The sequence below is a fragment of the Pimephales promelas genome, chromosome 17, assembly GCF_988280905.1.
Source record: "Pimephales promelas chromosome 17, fPimPro1.hap1.1, whole genome shotgun sequence".
Classification (NCBI taxonomy): domain Eukaryota; kingdom Metazoa; phylum Chordata; class Actinopteri; order Cypriniformes; family Leuciscidae; genus Pimephales; species Pimephales promelas.
The window spans coordinates 5,548,277-5,561,002 of NC_142785.1; the positions used below are offsets into that span (position 1 = coordinate 5,548,277).

Here is a 12,726-nt window from a genome sequence, read left to right on the forward strand (position 1 = left end):
TTTACAGTAAATAAATAAATGGCACTTCAGCTGGGTCTATCCTGGTAATCTAGTTCCTCATCTGTCAAAAAGCTCTGTTCTCCTGAAAATCCATCATCCTGCAATGCACCAAAATAGACCAGCGCTTTATTTACGTCCATTTCGCTGTGTTTCTCTGTGAATCGCGCGTCTCCGTGAGTCTCTCTCTCTACACTATATCAGCGCTTGGTTCATGCGTAATGACGCACACCAATGTTTACAACGGATCAGCCTGTAATTGGTCAAAAACCATCACGTGAAAACATCACGTGATATCCAGAATGGCCGCTAGCATCGAGCTAGCGGCAAAAATGACGGATTATTTATGAATTATGGACTTCAAGAGTATCAAAGTTGGACATAAATCATTGGATTTATTGCTGAAATCCTCTGAAAGGAAGCACAAGTTCCAGGCTGGATAGAAAACCTTCTGTAAAGGCTAGAAAGACACCACAGACACCCCCGTGATGGCTAGCTCGTTAGCTTTCTGCTGGAAAAAACAGTAAGAAAATCGATAAATATGTCATCGAGTTATGTAAACATTTATCGGAGGTGACGTGTGGCGTCGTCGACGATGCCGTCGGGCTGTGAGGGTTAAAAATAGCAAGAATAACTGTATCTATGTTATATATTTCTGTTAGATATGTACTTACATTATCCCAACAGTTTCCACCAAATTTCAAATACGGAGAAATTAATAGTTTAATTCGAAGACACGGGTGACGGGACGTTTCTTTATTTCCGTTTCGTCGCCCGTCTATGGCGTCATATAACCTTTGACTCCTCTATTTTCTCTAATTTCCTTGCGGAACCTGGCGAAACCGCCAAACACAAAGGGGAACACTGGACTACCGCCAATAAAGCAAAGAAAATGACGAAGAAAAAAAAGTAGTACGTATTTTTATGTGTGTAAATCACGTGCCCGTTCACGAGCGCTCACTCTTAACAGACACACTGTCCCCGGTGCTGCTCGCGCATAAAGCGCCCCCGTTCACAGTAACCGGGTCGTCTCATTCAAATCAGCCAACTGTTGCTGTTAGCGAGCCGCGCACATTGAATACTCTTATGAGTCAGGCTGCGAATGTACGTGCCCGCTTCAGCTCTCTCATGCTTACTAAATAAACGCCTCACCTCCGGCGCCGCGCACTCACTACATTCCCTTTAGCCTTTAGCACATAGTGGATGAATAACGCAAACCCAGTCAAACGTTTGACTGCAGTATCTTATGTGCTTTATAATCCGGTGCGCTCTATATATGAAAAATGTTCTAAAATAGGTCATTCATTGAAGTAACGTAATATTAATATTTATATTCGTCGAATCGTCTGTATAATAGTTATTGAGTCTGTTGCCAAGACTCATGTGGTTGTTGACTGTGTACGAGGTCCCGATGACATGCGTCGAAGGTATGGAGAGGAAGATCAATAAACACCTCCGAAAATGGTTGGGAATCCCTCCAAGCTTTACTGCAGTAGGCCTCTATATAAGATCAGGGCAGCTCCAACTTCCTCTCTCATCTGTGGTTGAGGAATTCAAAGTTTCAAAGTGCAGAATTGTAATGACATACAGAGACTCACAAGATGAACAAGTCAGACATGCAGGCGTCATTACAAGATCAGGTCGCAAGTGGGCAGCTGATTCATCTGTTGCACAAGCTGAAAGTATATTGAAGCTACGGGATATAATTGGAGCACCATGCACAGGAAGGCAGGGTCTTGGAACCTCCCATTTCCAACTGTGGAGGAAGGCAGGAACTAGTGAAAGAAGAGCCATGATTCAAGAGGAGGTACGGAACCTGGAAGAGGAGGGACGAAGGGCAAGGGCAGTGGACCTAGCTTCCCAAGGAGCCTGGACCAAATGGGAGCTTCCCAAGAGGAAGATTACCTGGGCGGACCTATGGAGACTGGAGCCGTTCCGCATCTCTTTTCTGCTGAGATCAGTGTATGACACACTGCCAACCCCAACAAACTTGCACAAGTGGGGTATGAGAGAGGACCCATTGTGCAAGCTTTGTGGGGAGAGAGGCACAATGGCACACATCCTGTCCGGGTGTAAAAAAGCACTCACCCAGGGAAGGTACAGGTGGCGCCATGACAGAGTGCTCATGACACTCACCAACACCTTAGAGCAAGAGAGGAAAAAGAAACGGCTACCACTTCGGAAGACAACATCAATCCAGTTTGTAAGGGAGGGGGGAAAGCCACCAACCACAGTAACAACAAGAACCAATCTGCTACAAGACCTGGGAGGAAGGCTGCAGTTCCCCCAGTTTGTCCAGACAACCCTGAGGCCGGATGTGATACTGTGGTCTGATGAGGGAAAGAAGATCATCCTCATAGAACTTACAGTCCCATGGGAAGAGGGGTGTGAACAGGCCTTTGAAAGGAAGAGTGCCAAATACCAAAACATTCTGCACGACTGCAGGGAGAAAGGATGGCAGGCTTGGCTGTTCCCGGTCGAGGTCGGCTGTAGAGGATTCCCTGCCCAGTCAGTGTGGAGAATGCTCACAGCACTTGGAATGACAGGGAAAGAGAGGAAGGCAGCAGCTCGTAGGATGGGGGAGGCAGCGGAAAGAGCCTCTTGCTGGTTATGGAGCAGGAGGGAGGAGTTGAGCTGGAAGCCTGGAGGGGAAGATGGGCAGTGATCTGGCCACCACTGCCGACCCACAATCTGGAGGGTGTTGCGGATAAGGGTCGAAACACCCAATGAAGGATTGGTACCGCCTGATGACATCAACCCCTCCAGGCCAAGGCTACATTCACCTAAGGTGGATGAAGGTGAGAAGCATTTCCGGATGTATTTGTAATTTATAGACCACGATTACGCTTTGCCTGCACGTTCTGCTGCTACAGCCAGCTCATTAGCTAAAGCTCAAACGTACCTGAAAAATATGACCCGAGAAGGGTTTGGGACAGGAGAAGCATGACACAGGTAAACATTGGGGTTGCATTTAAAGCTTCTTGACAAGCTAAATCTACAGAGAGATGCCGTATATCCGAATATTTTGTGAAACGATGATGTCATGTCATGAGCTGAGCTGGTTGTCATTGACAGCGACAACAACTCCCGTGAGCCCACGCTCTTTCCCGACGTCATCAAAGTACGTCTTTTGTTATTATTTTAAACGAGTGACCCCTGGTGGCCAAAAATCGCATACTGTACGTTTAAAGTCCCTAATGAAAGATAAGACTTTTAAAAAAAGAAAAACCACGAATACATGTTATATTGCACCCCATAAACACAATCATGCAAAGAAAAAAGCAGTCACCTTTTTTAGCCTTTTTTTTCTACGATATAATTAAACAATACACAGAGAAAATGGCGGCGCCTGCACTTTTACATCACCACCACGCTTTTATGCCGCGTTCATATACCGCGGCAGTCAAACCCGTGACTTCCCACCCGTGAACTCGTACTAGACCGATGTACTCCCAGTTACGAGTTCTGACGTCACATAGCCCGCGAACATATACAAAACTACATGACAGCCCCTGTTTTCTTATATCTCAAACAATTCAAATCAGATTTTTGTTTCCTCTAAGAATGTCACTCAACTGTAGAGGATTGTAATTTCTGGAGGTCTCAATGGGGTCTAGACATATGGATGGCTCATGGTACGACACATTCAGCCGGTGTGTGCATCTTAAAAAATCAGTTTAAAGGGAAGGTGTTACTTAATGTGAGTGATATAGATGGGCGTTATATCTGTCTCGTCACTGAAATTTCAAACTTGACATGTATTCTAGTTTGTGTTCATGGCTATAACCAGCAGAAAGAAAATGAAAACTTTATTAGTCGTTTAGAGGAACTTGTGTTAACATTATTAACTAAATATCCAAATTCCATGCTTATTTTTGGCGGAGATTTTAATGTTGCCATAGATGGCAGCTTAGACAGATGGCCTCCAAAACTCCCTGACAATACTAGTTTATACTTGAAAACGTTTATGCAAAGATTTTCCTTGATCGATAGTTGGAGAGTGTTACATCCCTCTCAAAAGATGTTCACATGGAGTAATAACTCTCAGTCTTACCAGTCCCGAATTGACATGTGGCTTATCTCTAAAGAATTATGCAATACCTCTTCTGACATTTTGCCATCGCCATTTTCTGACCACAAAAGTATCTTCATTCGTACCCATTTTCTTGCATCTGATAATGTGCCCAGATTCTCTTCTTACTGGAAACTTAACAACTCCATTTTATCTTATAGTGAAGTAGAAAATGAAATTAATAAGATAATTCACAAAAATTGGAATAAAGCAAGAGAGGAAAACAGTTAAAGCAACAACTGGGAATTTGCTAAATATGAAATTGGCATATATCTTAGGAAATTTTGTACTAATTTGGCAAAAAAGAAAAAAAATGATGAAGACTCAGTTATATGCAAAATCACCAATCTCCTCTCTAAAAATGTGGAGGATTTACTTGACTGTGAAAAAGCAGAATTGGATGAATTACAGTGCAAATTAGACAACATATATAAACATAAAGCTGAAGGGGCATTTATCAGATCGCGCAGAAAATGGATTGAAGAGGGTGAGCAAAACGTTGCATATTTTTTCAGATTGGAAAGACAGCAAGCTAAAAACAACCAAATTCAAAAACTAATGATCAATGGTAATATTAGTGATGACCCTAAAAATATCGCAAATTTCTGTGCCAAATTTTACAGTGATTTGTATACTTCTAAATTTTCCCAACAAAATTTGGATGATTTCTTTAAATCATTACCTAATATAAACCAGTTAAGTGAGTTAGATAAACACTTTTGTGACGCCCCTCTCACATTGAAGGAAATAGAGGAAGCTATTAACTGTTTAAAAGCCAACAAATCTCCCGGAACAGATGGACTCAGCTCAGAATTTTACAAGCTATTTAATCATAGTATAGCACCTTTTTTATTGAAGATGTATGAGGAAAGTATAGAAAATGTATCACTTCCAGCCACATTATGTCAAGGATTAATAACGCTTATACCAAAATCAAACAAAGATCCCCTCCTAATAGACAACTGGCGTCCAATTACACTATTAAATAATGATTATAAAATAATTGCTGCAGTCCTAGCAAAAAGACTCAAATGTGTTTTGAACTCTATAATTGACGAAACGCAATCAGGATTTATGCAAAAAAGGCACATTTCTAATAATATACGGCTAGTACTAGATATGATAGACTACTCAGAATTAATTGACAATGATGGCTTCGTTTTCTTTTTAGATTATTATAAAGCCTTTGACACATTAGAACACGCATTTTTATTTCAGGCTCTTCGAGAAATTGGCTTTGGTGACTCCTTTTGCAGAATGATCCGAATGCTTTACGTTAACGGAAACAGCTCAATTAAGTTAAGTTATGGTACTTCACCTAGATTTTTTTTAAAACGAGGGGTTAGGCAAGGATGTCCAGTTTCCCCTTACCTTTTCCTAATTGCAACACAATTCCTTAGTGTACATGTCAATAGTAGTTCTTTAAACGGTATAACAATTGGTAACACTACAATAAAAATGAGTCAGTTAGCAGATGATACAGCTTTATTCTTGAATGATTCTTCACAGGTTCCAATGGCTCTGAGTATTCTTCAGTCCTTCTCTAAAGCTTCTGGATTAAATTTAAATTTTAATAAATGTGAATTGCTTCCCATTAAAAACTGCTCTCTTACCTCCATTGAGAATATTTCTGTTAAAAATAGGGTAACATATCTAGGTATACAAATTACTAAAGATGAATGTAGATGTTCAGCAAACTTCAAACCTATTATTTCTAAGACTCAAAAAAGATGCAATTGCTGGCTGCAAAGGGATCTGTCCTTAAAGGGCAGAACACTGCTCACTAAGGCAGAGGGTCTGTCCCGTTTGGCCTATGCAGCTCAGTCTCTCTTTGTGGATAAGCCCACTTCTAAATTAATTAATGAGGTTTTGATAAAATTCTTATGGAAAAATAAGCCCCATTATGTGAGAAAATCAGTCATTCTAAACTCTTATAATAATGGTGGTCTGAATTTTATTGACTTTGACTCCCTCAACAATACCTTTAAAATTAATTGGCTGAATCAGTACCTAACCAATCCTTCTTCTATTTGGAATGTTTTTCCTCAACTTGTTTTCTCACAACTTGGTGGCATTAATTTTCTGTTAATGTGTAATTATGATATCTCCAAACTCCCTATCAAACTATCCAATTTTCATCGTCAGGCTCTTTTAGCTTGGGCTCTAATTTATAAACATAACTTTTCGCCACAAAGATGTTATATTTGGAACAATAAGAACATCTTGTTCAAGAATAAATCCCTGTTTTTTGACAGTTGGTTCAATAATGGTTTATTTTTAGTAGAGCAGTTGTTTGATAAGCAAGGTCTTTTGTTCAGATATGCAGAATTTCTCTCCGAATATCAAATACCAATAACCCCAAAAGAATTTGCCACAGTAATGGGCGCTATTCCTTCTGGTTTATGTATGCTTTTTAAAAACTGTAATCACTCCTCCGGAGTATCTACTGCACCCTTTCCTAAACCCTGTGATACTCCTATTGGTCAAATCTGTTTCTCCGAGTCGAAAGCAAAAAACTATAAAATAAGATCTTTATTTGTCAAGGATTTGATTTCTGTCCCACCTGTTATTTCCTTTTGGAATAATTTGTTTGTTAACCTTAATTGGAAAAAAATCTGGTCTTTACAGCAGAAATTCTTTCTCACAAATAAAGTGAAAGAAATTTCCTTCAAGCTCATACACAGGTTCTACCCTGTTAAGACATTTATACAAAGATTTAAATCAGACATTGAGCTAACATGCTCTTTTTGTTTGAAGTCTGATGAAACAGTGGTTCACTTATTTTGGTCATGTCACTACACTCAGAAGTTTTGGAAGGATATTGATATATTTATCAAGTGTAAGATTTGGCCAGGCTTTTCAATACAGATGAGAAACATTTTATTTGGATATTTTGACTCAGAACCCAAACATGCAAATATCTGTTTTGTTATTAATTTAATTCTTTTCTTAAGCAAATTTTACATTCACAAATGCAAATTTTCAAACTGTAAACCTTTTTTCTCTGTCTTCTTAAAAGAGATAGAAAATTATTTAAGTGTGATTTCAACATCTACTAATATGAAAGCCATAAGGACTATTAGAATCTGCACTGCCTTTAATCTCTTCATGTGAAACCTTTTAGTGATTTTATTGCCCTACTCTTTTTTTATTATTTTATTTTATTTATTTTTGTTATTGTCCTTTATTGTTTTGATTGATATTATGTGATGTATGCTTTCTCCTTTGTATTGTGTTTTATTCTGTATCCTGTTCTCAGCATTAAAATATATATATATATATAATAGGTTTGACTCGCAAAAAAAAATAAAATAAAAAAAATAAGGGCTGCATGATAAATCCTATTTTAATCATGAAAAAAAAAAACTACATGACAGCCCCTACTGATGCAGTGTTTCTGCAGGCGGTACTGGGTGAGATACACTTTAGGACAATATAACGTTAACTAGTTTTCAGTCCATTGAGTGCAAGGATAAATTAATACCAAATACATTTCCAAATATACAAACAAAGTAAAATAAAAGGTATAACAGCTTATCTTGCCTCATGCGCTATTTTTCCTCCTCATTTTTCCACAAATAAACAAGGAGTAAGCGTTAGAAATTATTACAAATGCGCGTGAGCCCGTAAGGTCCGCCATGCTGGTTTGTTTACATCTAGGTAGTTTGGCGTGAATGACCTGGAATGCTACAGAGTCGTAAGTCGTGGTTTGAAGTCGTGATTTACGTGTTCAAAAACCTGCCTGGAACGCAGCATTAATCTCAGCCCACGTGACATAGCTAGCATACAGGCAACACTGGAGCAACACTTCACGGTTAGCCTGCTAAATGTGCATATATATAATTACTATAATCACTCAACTTACTCCCTGCACGTTCCTTATGGTATTAGACACATATATAATCGTTTAAACATATTACAGCCCACTTTCTTACCTGTTAAAAGGGAAATAGAAAAACATGACAAGGACACGATGTGTCTTCGGTCACGTCAAATATTGTAATGGACGAACGTAAGCACGTTCCGTACAGGTTCCGTACATAGGCTGAACAAGGCATTAGCAATCGTAAACAGATCCTCCGATCACAAACAGGAACTTAAATTTACAGTAAAAGAAAAGAAAATGAAACTTATATAAACAAGCAAACACAGCATTACCCAAAAATGTTATGGAAGTTAAATACGACAGCATTTTAAACACATATTGTCTTTTTATCCTATTAAGCTCTTTAGCCTCCTTTACTCACAAAGCAATGGATCACTGATCTACCGATCATATAGCTACGTATTTTCTCTCTCCTGTTTTATAAAGTAATTAATGTTTCTTAAAATTAAATATTTCTTAACCACACAGTGCAGCAATGCAATGACTTAAGCATTTTAACTTTTTAACCTTAAGATATAAAATAAAGATTTTTAACTTTTTATGAACAATATTACGTATCTTTTAACTTGCATCAACCCATTCAATGTATCAGTATTACATCAATTTTATCATCCTTACAGAGGCACGTAGTCCTTTTTTTTACAGTCTATGGTTTTAAGTGATTATACTAATAATATTCACACAAAGAATGATAAAATGTGTTTAAAAAAAACATTCCATAGACTTACAATTAAGACTAGAATATCATGGAGACTTGACGGTGAAATGTTTTGACCTTTGACACGGGTCAATTTAAAACGCAGCCATTGACCAAGAAGTTTCTCACAAAAGTTTGCATTTACTTTGGAAACAAAATGTAAACTTTCCAAAATAGCATATTAAATTAAATACGAAAGCTCATCATCTCCAGTCTCTCTTCCATGAATGCCATGTCCCTTACTGCACTCTGTGTTTGAGAATTGGAGTGGATGGAGGCAGGTTCTTCTTTTCCCCTCTTGATTTCATCTCTGTCTTTTAACAGCACGGCTTTGATGTCGCTCCATCCCTGATAACCGATACCGTCACTAAACCCGACACCATTGCAGTGCTCCAGTGGGATTCAGCCACAGAGAGGACAGAGATATAAAGGATAGTGGAGTACAGTAAGGGAAGACTGTAGCCTGTTGGCCTTGTTTTGGCGTGACGATTTTTGTACCATGTTAATAATATTAGAGGAGGGTGTGCAAAATCATTGTGCTCAGTTTTTCTGTTATGTGAGCGGATGTCAGACACATGAGACTCTTGAATATGTGCGACTTTTGTTGTATCTTGTGAGATGTACTGTATGTCATGTCTGGTGTCTGGTGAGACTGGTGATCTTGTTCAAGCAATTACAAAAGGAAAGATGCCAGTGTGGATGAGAGTAAGATTTGCTGGACGTCATTTTACTTCATTTTATTTTTCTATCTAAATAACTTTTTTTGAATGTATGACTGGGTGCATCCTACCTGTAACAGCAGGTGGAAAGACAGAGAAATGTATAAGGACAAGCTAAGGAATGAAGAAGAGATGTTCAGGATTTAAAGGAGTAGTTCACTTTTCAAAAAAACTTTTGCTGATAATTTACTCACCCCCATGTGATCCAACATGTCCACGTCTTTCTTTCTTCAGTCGAAAAGAAATTAAGGTTTTTGATGAAAACATTCCAGGATTTTTCTCCATATAATGGACTTTACTGGGAACCAAACGTTTCAAGGTCCAAAAGACAGTTTCAGTGCAAACTACAAACTGTGGAAAGGGCTTTAAACGATTCCAGACGATGAATAAGGGTTTTATCAAGCGAAATGATCGCTCATTTAAAAAAAAAAAAGTTTTATAAGCTCAAATGGGCGCCTTATGCAATGCACGTTCGTGACTCTCCTGTTCGAACTCGTTCATCAAAATGAACAAATCTTTTTCCGAGTCATTTGGTTTGTTTCGTTCGTTGAATGAACCAAATGACTCGGAAAAAGATTCGTTCATTTTGATGAACGAGTTCGAACAGGAAAGTCACAAACGTGCGTCACAGAAGAGAGCAAGGCGACTATTTTAGCTTATAAAACTTAAACTTTGTTATTTATTTTTTAAATGAGCGATCATTTCGCTTGATAAGACCCTTATTCATCGTCTGGAATCATTTAAAGCCTTTTGAAGTTGCTCTAAAAGTCTCATTTGGACCTTGAACCATTTGGTTACCACTGAAGTCCATTTTATGGATTAAAATCCTGGAATGTTTTCATCAAAAACCTTAATTTCTTTTTCGACTGAAGAAAGAAAGACATGGATATCTTGGATGACATGGGGGTGAGTAAATTATCAGCAAAAGTTTTTTGAAAAGTGAACTACCCCTTTAAACAAAATACAACCAAATTACTTCTTTTTACAACCTAGATGCATATTAAAATACTCTGTCAGCATTTTAATGATTAAAATAATATTCTGGGCTCAATTCAAGTTAACACAATCAACAGATGGAAAAAGAGCAAACATTTGAAGCTTATAAAAGCACTTACATTATTTTAGCAGTAAAAACTGTAAATGAATTAAATTCAGTGATTTTAGTGTTTTAGGCATTGCATTGTCATGGCAAAAAATTTTTTGTTAAATTTGAAAACTTCACACGTTTACTTAGAACTGAGTATTGTTTATGTCTTATGGCTGTTGAAACTGAATGTGATAATCAACATTAAACAAAATTCTGTTTATTGAGCCTACCTTGTACTAACCTCTGAATACTAATGAGATATATAAATGTTCTTGCGCAATGATTTTTTATTTGACGCCCTTAAGTCACAACTTAAAGAGTTTCTCGCTGGCAATTATGATATTATCGTAAATATGATAATTCCTTCATGACTTGAAGGCAGCTTAACAACCTGTAAAACTACCAAGTCATGTGGTTTCAGTCTAATATATGTCCATGAGCGTTTCTATTCATCTATATGGCAGTTATAGCCCTGGAAGTATGCTGGATGATATTGTGTTTGACACTCACTCAGAAAAAAAAAATCTATTTTCAGCTAAAAAAATACTTAAGTTAAATTTTTTTTCTTACCTTACGACATAATCTCCTTCAAAATAATATACTAAGTAATCCTGTATATAATAATATAAGTTCCTTTTTGACCTTCCTAATTAGAACTAAAGTACATCTTTACATGTAATTTTTTTTATAATAAGGCCTACTTCTAGCTTTGAAATATGGTACTGCTTTTGTCATGTTACAGTAAACTTTATGTCATGTATTTAAATATATTTGCAATTACACATTTGTAATGATGAAGTTCTAATTTTAGTACATTTGAAATGTATTAACTCATATGATATTGGCTTTTTAATTTCAAATAACATGGTAGAAAATGTACTCTAAAATGTGTGTATGTACTTTTTAAAAAAATATACTTTATTGTCTTTTTTGAAATTGCATGATTCATTCTCAGCTTCAAGAAAGTCATTAGAAAATCACATTTGTAAGCGTGCATGTAGTACAATGCCTCACATATTCCTTTTTGGTGGTCTGTTCAGAAATGAAAGCTGTTTTAAAAGGAAAATGTATGAAACATGAGCTTAAAGATCTTTTAGCTGGAGGAAAACTATTGAGTCATTATCTTGAGTGTGATTGGTTTGACATCTATCTGTAGGTGGTTAGCAGCCTTGTGTCCTGTGATTATGAGCTTTATAATGGATACACTGGGAGCAGTCTTCCTAACATTGTCCGAGAAGCACACACTCCGTCAATTCAAATATAGACCTAGCATACACATAACACATTTTAGACTTCTATAATTCAATATTAAGCTGCATAGATTAGGTCAGCCGGAACCGGGAACACTTCCTATAAATCCTGATGTACTTACATCATAAGAAGGATGGCATCTATGCTAATATTAGTCTCTCTGTTTATCCTGGGTTTACTGCAGTCCGCCACATCCAGACTGTATCCGGATCTGACGAAGGACCTGTGCCTGGACATGACGACATTGAAGGCCTCCTTCCCTTACCTTTACCTCTGTACAGATAAAACTTTGCCGGGATAGTTCCGGTTCACGTGGCTACGCAGAAGCAATAACAAATTCTGTATTATACATTTTTCAAGGCTTTTACCTTGGAACCTATTTCATGGTTTGCGTTCTCGAGCCACCAGGCTCTGTTTTGTGCAAATGAGCGGCCAGATCACATTGAGGGTTTTCTGTTAGAGCGGTGTCGTGTTAGCGCCCCTAAGTTAATAACTAATGATCGTTACGACGGAAGTGAATCAATCAAAGCTAACTTTAGCTGGACAATAACTTTATTCTAGAGCTGCTGTAAAGCCAAAACTGTCTCTGTTACATTAATTTCCTATCACTGTAAAACGGCTTTGAAACAATCTATATTAAAGGCGCTATATAAATAAATGTGACTTGACTTGGAAAAAACACGCTAGTTGTGAGGAGTTTCGTCAAAGCTGGATAATAATTTCAACAAACTTGATGAACCTGTGATATCTTCTTCGGGGCGTAAAAGGAAAATAAAAGCTGAAACTTTTTTACAGAAGCTTGCTAAAGCAGCACGTTACAGTGGTCAGCTATGTCAGCAAATGAGATTAACGTTAGAAAGATTGACCAAGTGTTTTATTAGATATCAGAGCAATTATTTGGTTTTGTTTAACTCTGAAACATAAAATGGGGAGTTATCTGACTGCTTTTGCCAAAAAAAAATGACTGTTGGAGCTGCTTTTGGTAAAAAACAAACTTTTAACCCTCTGAGACCTAAG

The 12,726-nt window shown here is 37.6% G+C and overlaps 1 long non-coding RNA gene across 4 annotated transcripts in view; it reads right to left on the reverse strand.

The window, feature by feature from the left end:
- LOC120467052 (uncharacterized) overlaps positions 1–8,100 on the reverse strand; it is a 62,409-nt gene extending 54,309 nt beyond the window's left edge. For all 4 annotated transcript variants that reach the window (XR_016146980.1, XR_016146981.1, XR_016146978.1 and 1 more), the window contains exon 1: positions 8,005–8,100. This is a non-coding gene — a long non-coding RNA (uncharacterized LOC120467052). The remainder of the gene's footprint in view (positions 1–8,004) is intronic.
- Between the last annotated feature and the right edge of the window lie 4,626 nt (positions 8,101–12,726).